Source organism: Pyxicephalus adspersus, chromosome 4, assembly GCF_032062135.1.
Source record: "Pyxicephalus adspersus chromosome 4, UCB_Pads_2.0, whole genome shotgun sequence".
NCBI classification, from domain to species: Eukaryota; Metazoa; Chordata; class Amphibia; order Anura; family Pyxicephalidae; genus Pyxicephalus; species Pyxicephalus adspersus.
The window spans coordinates 53,971,424-53,981,430 of NC_092861.1; positions in this window are offsets into that span (position 1 = coordinate 53,971,424).

Sequence of the window (10,007 nt, forward strand, 5' to 3'; positions counted from 1 at the left end):
TTTCCCTCAAACATTCCCTCATGGGAATCCGTTGCTGCCGTTGAAACACATGGATCTTGAAGATTCCTATGTCTGATTTTCTTTTTTATAAATAGGAGTCCTTTATGTTGATTTAGAGGATATCCAACTGCCTTTGGGGATCAATAAGGTATGTTTTCCCTTAAAAACAATGATTCATAATCAAATTCTAAAAGCAATTGGATTGGTGAATACAATGTACAGAAGCAAAGGTATGGAGAGATTACCTGGTTTATGGGCCAGTGATTGATTCTTTGGAAGTGTGAGTGCAGTTGGACTTTACTGTACTAAAAATTCTTTTGGATATAACTAGATATCTAAGTACCCAAATGATATAGATAACCAGCATATGATATAGTTGGCTAATGACATTTCAACTTCAGCCATCTTGTTTGGTTGGTTTGTGAAGATGTACCTCCTGCGCATCTGCAAATAAAAAAAATGCAAAGTTCAGCTTTAAAACCTTCTATATAAACTCTTTAAAATTTTGTATTATAAATAACAGTTGTGTATGCATACAAAAAAGGGTAAAAGTTATTGGATTGCCTAAAATCGTGTTAACCCTCTTCCCTACTAGTCTACTTTTCAAGTGTTTTTTAAACAATGTTACTGGCCCAACCTACTTTATCAAACAATCTCCATAACACACACTGAACATTGCCTGAAGACTTGCATGGTTTGCTTTCTACTCATAACAGCCAAGAAATGTTCCCTATACACCAATATGTTCTACCTCTTCATACTTTGTTAACGATTTGTTTATAGTAAACTTACTCTTTATACCTCTGACAATGATCTACTTTTGTGCTTCTTTTTCATAGACCACCAAGGACAAACTTATTTAGAGCCAGATATATAGTTTTTCCTCTGTAGGCCAACTGGCTTGTGCTGCTTACCCCTATCCTGACCTACAGCGACCGATAATCCGATTTTGCTTGATGAATCAGGGGCACAGCCTCTGCCTCTCTTCAATCTCCTTTTTCAGCTCATTGCATTTACTGTGCTATACCAGCTAGTTCAGGAGTATCTGCTGTCTCAACCTTTCTTTGATGGCATAATTCTTGCTGCTTGCTTCATGCTGAATTGTCTACCCACCCTCACTATTCAGAAGAGTGTTGGAAGTGTGGGAACAACTCTTTGTTGTTACACCCCTGGTCTATTTCCCCTTTAATAATACAACCCCTAATACCCTGTTTCTCCATAATCTAGACCTACCTTGAAAATAAGCCCTAGCATGATTTTTCCTAGTTTTTGAGGATGCTCGAAATGTAAGACCTACTCCGAAAATAAGCTACAATACATATAAATGCATTGACAAGAGGTGCTCATTTAGGAAAAGCGCTATTGCTAGACATGACAAATTGAGACCAATGGTTCTAAAGAAAATGGAGTCACAGGAAATTCAAGATGGAATTCAGGGTTTGGAGAGGTATTATGATGTTTCAGAAAGTGATGACATGACTATATTTGTATAAGTGTTGGTTTTTTGTTCAAGAATAAATGTGGATTGTTGTTCATGAAAAAAATAAGACATCCCTTGAAAAAAAGCCCCAGTGCATTTTTTTGGCGCAAAAATTAATATAAGACACTGTCTTGTCTTATTGTCTTATTTTGGGGAAGCAGGGTATATCCCTCTTTAGTCTATTATCTCTTTGCTATTGTACTCCCTCCCCATTCTACTTCATTTACAAATACATTCCCTATGATATTCTTCCCATTTGGTCTATTATCTCTTTGCTTTTACACCCCCTAGTTTACCCACTTTAATATTACACCCCCTAGTTTACCCACTTTATTATTACACCCCCTAGTTTACCCACTTTATTAATACACCCCCTAGCCTCCTCCCCTTTACTTTTAAACAACCCCAGTCTACCCACTTTACTATTACACCTACTTAGCTATCCCTGCCTTTTTTATTACATCATCTAGTATGTTCACCTTTATTATTACACCATCTAGTATAGCCTTTCTTTACCTTTTTTATTTGGGGTAACCTATGAAATAACTTTGAGGTCTTGGGTAATCCCTGACAAAAATAACTATATCCCCAGTTCAGGGTACATTTGTGTGGCATTCAATAGGAAGAATGTCTCCTACATAACAGGCCAGTAGACTGTTACCCTTGATGATAGCCAAAAAAAAAAAAAATCGGTGTCAGTTAACATGTTTTGAAAGGCACAAAATGTTAATTGAAAAACACTAAGGTTCCATGGATCTCTTCCCAATCTAACCCTCTTTATAATTACCACCTCTTCAGTCACCTCCTACATCTCTTCCCTCTCCTGTCTGTACATGGAGCATGGGCCAAGCTAGTAGCAATAGCATTCACGCCGAATGCCATGGCCTAGGTGTGATTGTGGGAAATATGACCCTGCATTTACTAAGAATGTTTCAGACCTTATTTTTTCAGACCTTATCACAATTTTTCTAACCATTTTTCAGAGATTTGCAAAGTTTACAAACCAAAGCCAGTGGGTTAACCAGTATTCTAAGAAGACCAGTAATATACTATATATATATATATATATATATATATATATATATATATATATATATATATTAAAATAGTTTATCTTTCTATATGTATTTTTAATTGAAATAATTCTAATTTATTTTATTAATAATGTAATAAATTGCTAATAAAATATAATAAATAAGGATAAAAGTATTTCCTTGAAACCACTATACATTTATGTTTAGGAAACCCCACTCACAGACATTTCAGTGATTCTCTACAGGCTCAAGATGAATTGCCTACATCAACTTGAAATCTGGAAAAGGAGACAATAGACAGATTTGTCTGCACAATAGAAGGAAATTCTTTGCCTGTATTGCCTTTTCCCATTAAGATAAGATAGTGAGGGGACTTCATTTATTTTCACACAGTAATCTTCCACAATGAGAATGTCTGCCCTGACTAATGGGTTTAAGTAGACCTCAATCAGAGGTTCAAAGTCAATGGTCATTTGTAAAATGACATTAGACTCTAAAGGAATATAAAGTGTACAGAGTTTGCTAAATGGGTTATGTTCCCATACTAGACACAAGTGATCTTCATTGGTAAAAATACACAAAATACTGACATCATTTGAAATATTAGTATACAGAACATAAATATTTAGTAGTCTCTTAAGTTTAACAATTGATAGTCTATAGAGCACTTATATAACAATAGTACAAAATTTCAACTTATTGAATCACACCCTGGAGTTAAAGAGCAGTTGCTGAACTTTACAGAGATTTGACTTTTTAACAGCTTTGGTTTAACATTTTATGTGCAAACAAAAAGGACTCCATGAGAAGAACAAAATATCTAAAATATACTTTTCTGCTTATGCTTTCTATTTGAAGAAATACTAGTGTATGTAATGTCCCAGCTGTCAAAAATCTGCAGATATTGTGATCTGAGCTCCAGAGATCATTGTAACTCCGCTCAGCAACCTCTAAACACCCATTAACAATGGTTTTGAGTAGAGAGTTTTGCTTAGGTTTCTAAAGGTTCCCAGGGCAGAGCTAGCCATAGATTTTGCAAAGCTGTTTAATGTACATGCTCTATACCGCTGCTTTATGACAACATTATATTTCAAGTACTACATGGCTATATGTACATCAATAAAAATAAGAATGGAACAGTATAGATTGAGTGTGTTCTCAAATTAATTACTTGTCTACAATATCATGCAATATTAAATGAAGGAGCCCCCCCCCCTGTATTTATTACAGTGTCTAATAAAACAGCCCTTGGTAAATATATTCAATTTGAAATTAGAGAAGCAGAGGAAGGGCCAGAGTACAATAGAAGTCGTCTTAGTAGTTCCCTACTCGTTTCACCTAACTAGACTTCTTCAGGGGTGGTAAAAACATGCAATAAAGACTAGGTTACACAAAATTGGTTTGAAAAGTCAACTTATGCTAAATGCAAACATTAGCCAAAGTAATTTACAGAGTGTATATATAAATGTAATGTCTTTTTAAAATAGCCATACCAATGCCCCTGCCCCTTTCCCCTACTTTTATTATTATTATTATTATTACACAGTATTTATATAGCGCCACCATATTACGCAGCGCTGTACAAAGTCCATAGTCATGTCACTACTTCACCTACCCTTTCCCCTGCAACGTATTCCCTATCCCCACTGCTTTTTTCCCCTTAGCTGCAGTCTATGCCAATTTGTATATTCAGAGATTTGTCAGCTTTAGCCACGTCGGGGTGCAGATGGTGGGGGATGGACAGAGATGGCCTTCAGTCCCCTACCATTGGGGTTTCTCTGTCCTGATGGGGCTTAAGGTCGTTTTGTATGCATATTTACATTTAGGAACAATATATAAATATTCAGCACCAGTGTGAAGCTCCAGAAGGCCCCTATAGCTTTTAATACTTTGCAAAAAATGTATTCATCTCTAAGGCCATGTACACAAGTTAGACTAATGTCACTTGAAATTATTTTTCCTGATTGTTTACAGAGACACTAGAACGAATGAGCACATTATAGGAGTTCTGTAAGGAATGCTCATCTGTCCGGCAACCCTGTGCTGTGCACCATCACAGTAATAAACACTGTCTGTTCTGTCCAGCAATGTCAATTGGAGCAGCCAGGAGAACTGGGATACCAGCAGCCCCTGCTTCCCTTTAGATGTGCAGCTTGATGGATTTATGGCATCTCCAGCATCCATTGTTAGGCTCCCCACAGCTGAAGAGGATTCTAGAGACTGATCAGCTCCTGATTCAGTCCCGCACTGGTATTGGCTGCTGGGACTTAAAAGCCTCTCCGCTCCCAGTCATCAGTGCCTGTTGTAGCGTTTAGTTGGGCTAATCTGTGCTGGAGATTTATCGTCTGATTTACTATTGCTGATCCGGCCTGTTTCTGACATTGCCAGTTTATGCTGCCTGGACCGACCTTTGCCCTTGACCCTGACTTGTGTTTTGTCCTTGTGTTTTTCGTTTGGTGGACGGCTATTCTGTGTATGACCTCTACTCTGTATTCTGGACATGGCTCTGTTGGAATCTTGGTACTGCTTTATCTGTGGGCTCCTGGCTTGCTGCTAGCCCATTCCCAGACACCATCCCTTGCACAGTAAGTCCTGGGGGCAACTGAGTGCTGGGAGACGTAACCAGTCCCCAGAGGCTGGGCAGGGGCTTGCTATAGGTAAAGACTGCGGTGTTAGATTGGGGGACTGGTGTCTGGTGCTGACCAGGGCCTTACAAGTTGTTTTTAGTTCTATAGAGCGAGGGGGAAAAACAAGTGGGGGGCACGCCACTGTGACCTTTCTCCATGGGAAAATACAGAGGTAATACCAGCTTAGATGTTCATTGATCCTAAAGGACAGATCAAGGCATGGTGTCAGGAGACTGCTGTACAGTTGTAATTGTCTCAGCATTACTCAACATTACCCCTTAAAGCTTTACTCATCTGTCCCTTTTACTGCCATCTTCCTTCTTCTATTCCTGTATAGCAGAAGTAGGCAAACTCCAGCTTTTAGGCCAGATACAGCCAAGCCAATATTCCAGTCTGGCCTAACACCCCCCCTAGTTATTTATTGTTGGATCCGGCCTAATTAAATAGTTGCAGTATCGCGAGTTTCCGCAATATCATCGAGTTCCCGCACAGCAGCCCCAATTACTATGCCTATAGAGCAGAAGCAACCCACAGCTACCAGTCGCTGGAAGGTTGACCCCAAAAGTTGTGTCTTAAACTCCGAATGGACTGACCAATTATTCTTCATCCAACGCGGCAACAAAGCCCTGTGTTTAGTGTGCAACGACACCAACAGCACTTTCAAGCGGTCGAATCCTAAGGGGCATTTCGATGCCAAGCACGCGCACACGAGACTACACATTGCGGATGAGCGGAAGACTGAGGCTGGTCGCATGCAGTCACGGTTAGACACCTTGTTTCTTCTGGCCTAGTGTGCCTTTTTGACCTCCAGAAATAGCCTAGTAGTTCAAAAAAGTTTGCCGACCCCTGCTGTATAGGATCTTCTGCAATCTTAATTGGCCAGGTCGAGATGGCGTAACTCCTGTACAGGCATGCGGGAGTTCATTCTTTCATGGCACATGCAGGGGAAGATGGGATTATCAGTAATCCTGCCAACCAAAGCTGACTATGCACAAATGCAGCTCAGCTTTTTGCCAGATACCCGGAGAGATCAGGCAGGTAGGAGAGATTATTGCAGAAGGGACATCTCCTGTCCTGCCTGACCAGGTATTTATAAAAGTGGAACTGGCCTTGGAATTTACCTTGTTGATTGCTCTTCATCTCCAGACTTTGACTGGGATTGACTTAATGAAATAATAACCTGCCTGAAAGTGTATTCTTAATGTGGAACTTAAAACAAGCTAATCAACTATTCGCAATCCATCGCATGGTGCCACTATCTTCTTCCTCCTCCTTCCTCTCCATCACCTGTCCTTTTCTGCAATAATGACCTGTCTGATCAGGCATTTGTAAAAGTAGAACTTTAGTTCGAAATTGAAAATGAAACTTTAGTTCCGCTTTAATTGGCTTTGGTGAAGAAGGCCTTTACTCTTTATCTCCGAACTTTCACTGGGATCTAGAAGGTAAGCGGGACTGCAGTCATCACGTGACATACAATCTAAGTGCTCATTCCTCTGATATATTTAGGAAGTTAAGTCTGTCCCATTGTTTTTCTATTCATATTAGTTTTTGTAATTGGTATGGTATTTTGTTGTGCATCATTTTTTTTAAAGTAAAGAATGTTAAAAAAAAAAGTCCCTTAAAGAACAAGGAGTCCTGGAAGAGATAGCAAGGCCCCCACAAAGCATTAACCTCAATTTCATTGAATCTGTCTGAGATTACATGGAAGGACAGAAGAAACTGAAACAGCCTGAATCCACAGAACAACCTAGATACAGACTCCCTACAAAACTGTATGCAAGTGTACAGTGGTGAACAGATTTTTTAAATGCAAAGGGTAGACATATAAATATTGATTTTAAGTAGGTTTTAAAATTGTCTATCCCCTTTTTAAAAAAATGTCATATTTTTAAAGCATTCCCACAGGTTTTTACAGGTGCCTAAACATATATTTTATATATATATATATATATATATATATATATATATATATATATATATATTGTAACTATTCCCATGCAAATTCTTCTCCTTTTAGTTTAAAACCCACTGCTCTCACTTCTACAAAGTCATTATATGAGTAGTATAAACATACACTATGGTAACCAACACTTTGCAGGGTTTTTACTTTCAGTGAAGGTTATTGTCTTTTAGACGTTAGTATGTTTATTTTGTCACTATTGTTTTATGTACACTTGTAATGTTCACGTGTGTAACCAAATAACTTGTCCACCAAATGATGCTTGAAATCTGAGCTTGGTGCAGTTAAGCATACACTGCTGCATACAAATGCCAGATCTGTTATTCATTTTCAAGAACATTGATTAATATGAACTTGTTCTGTTGACTTTCTTCAACCAGCTCTGTTCAGTCTTGTGACAGTAAGATAAATCTAGATACGGCTGTCACAATCCATTTGATCGGCATACTGTCATTGTTTTTTTTTTTTTTACGGTACATTATTTTATTGTTCCACCGGAATTTTTGCTAATGTTTTGGAAGTATAAAACTGTCTCCCCTACCTTTATTTTATACCTTTATAAATTACCAAGGTGAGTCCAAATCAAATGTCTTTTAAATGTAATTTTTAAGTGAAAAATTTGAATTTGACTTAACATAATCTTTTTCCCTTTACAGCAGCACTCTAAATTTGAGAGGTAGGGGCACTACATAAAACTAACCAGTTGTCCTGTATTTAAATGTGCTGATAAAATACATGCAAAAGGAGGGAGCAGAGAGATGAACTAATCAATCTGCTTCTATTCCTTTCACAAGCTATGATCAGAAAGGTGATCTTGCTATGTTGCTTAATGTAAACTCTGCACTGAGATTTGCTTTTAATGTTAGGGTGCTTCCAAAGTATGACTGTAAAGAAAAAGGTACACTTTACTTACCTATTGTTTGAATGCATAGTGTTGCAGAAGCAAGATTGTTTTCAGGCCTTACATTATTATAGATTAAAACAGAGATTAATGGGGATTTGCATCACTTTGATTCAAATGAGTGTCAGGCCAGCAGTATGTGTAAATCTCTTACTGTCCCAAGCCGGAGGATGAACAAACATGATGTATGCTGTTTTCGTGGTACTTACATCATTACTTCATTACAATTCTCAAATTTTTTAAACAGAACCTAAGAATATCAGACATAAAGAAGTAAGTACAGGGAGAGTAAAAGGTTTTGTATGACACTACTGAATAACAGATTCTGGATATTACATACATTTCATACATTACATACATTATCCAAACAATGCCAATGTCTGCTTTAAACGTATAGAAAATCTTGCAAAACACCCATAAAAGCATTATGGCCTTTTATAAGCATTTTTAGGCCTGCTTTAAATTCCTGTATAAACTCCTATAGATGCATTCAAAAGAAATATAGGAATTTAAAAAACATAAAAACATGTAGACTTAGCCTAAGCCCATCCTTCACCACCACCATCAGAACCTCCGCCTCCCCCCGACCCCCACCTGCTTACTAACTACTCCCCCACCATTAAAAACCCAGACACTAATCTTGGATTTAAATTGGCTGGCAAGCAGCCATTTATTTAAACACCATTAAATAAATTAACCATTCAAGTAATTAACAAATATCCAATAATAAATAAATGACAAATAAATACATTTACACTTTTGATATGCAAGCATACATTACCGTAACATAACATAACACTCCATTATTATTATTATTATTATTATTATTATTACTTAACTGGGGTTATATACCGCAAACATATTACATTGAATATAACCTATTTACCCAACTTTTTCTTCCAAAAGAGGGCCTCTCACTTCCGTCCAGCCCCTTTTACCTCATCCTATTCCCAATCCCCTCCTACCCCACGCTCCACACTAGCACAGCGCCCTCTAGCCTTACTACATTTTTATAACCCTTAACACCCCTGGGCTAGGCCTCCCACCCCTGTCATGTAGGTCCTGTGCCTAAATTCTTACGGCTGTACTTGCTGAAAGCCTAAGTAGTAAAAATGAATGCAGCCAACACATCTAAATTGAATTATATTCAAAATGTCCTTATAAATTCAGATTTCAAGTCATTGCTTGGCCTGAATTCTATCTTATGTCAATATAATATATGATATACAGTACTCTGAATCACAACATCAGAGAATACTCGGAAAGCAGGGGTCATATCTGCTTTATCCCACCAGAGATTTATTACTGACCCTATTCAGCAAATGTGACTTTGGTTTAAATTGTATCAGAATTTTAATAATTTTCCTTTGAAATGTATGACCTAAGAAATGACCTAAATATAGAAAGGTTGGATGGTCATATAAATAAAAGGTATTTTTGTTCATGGTAAAAGTTTAATGTTCCAAACTTTCTGTTGCAACTCTAGGTGACTGCCCAAAGGAAGCCATCAAAACCAGCAATTGTAGGGATTATTTGAAGTAAATAACACTTACTGCTGACTTTTCCAGAAATGACCTTATTGTTTCTAAATTTTAGTAGAAAAATATTCAGACCCTTTAAATATCTTTTCCCTCACCTGATATTCATGCAACCATAAAAACATATTGGGGAACCTTAGGTGGTAGGGTGAAGATTATAAACCTTATACCTATAAAAAAAACTTCTAGTAACGTTTACATAAAAAATCACCTGCCTAATATTAAGTTGGTCTCCATACATAAACAGGTCTAACTGTTTAATGCATGAACTTACCAAAAGAGTTCTGAAAATGTCCTGTGCTGTCTGCAAACAAGGTGTTAGCAGCAGATATTTTAACAATATATAGCGAACACCCTGCAAGACCTTTGGTGATGGTGTTGGTGATGCCCTGACCGTGAAAATTTGTCCCCTGGTATTGCCACATAGACCTTCGTGTGTGTCTATTTTTTAAATTTTGGAATCAATG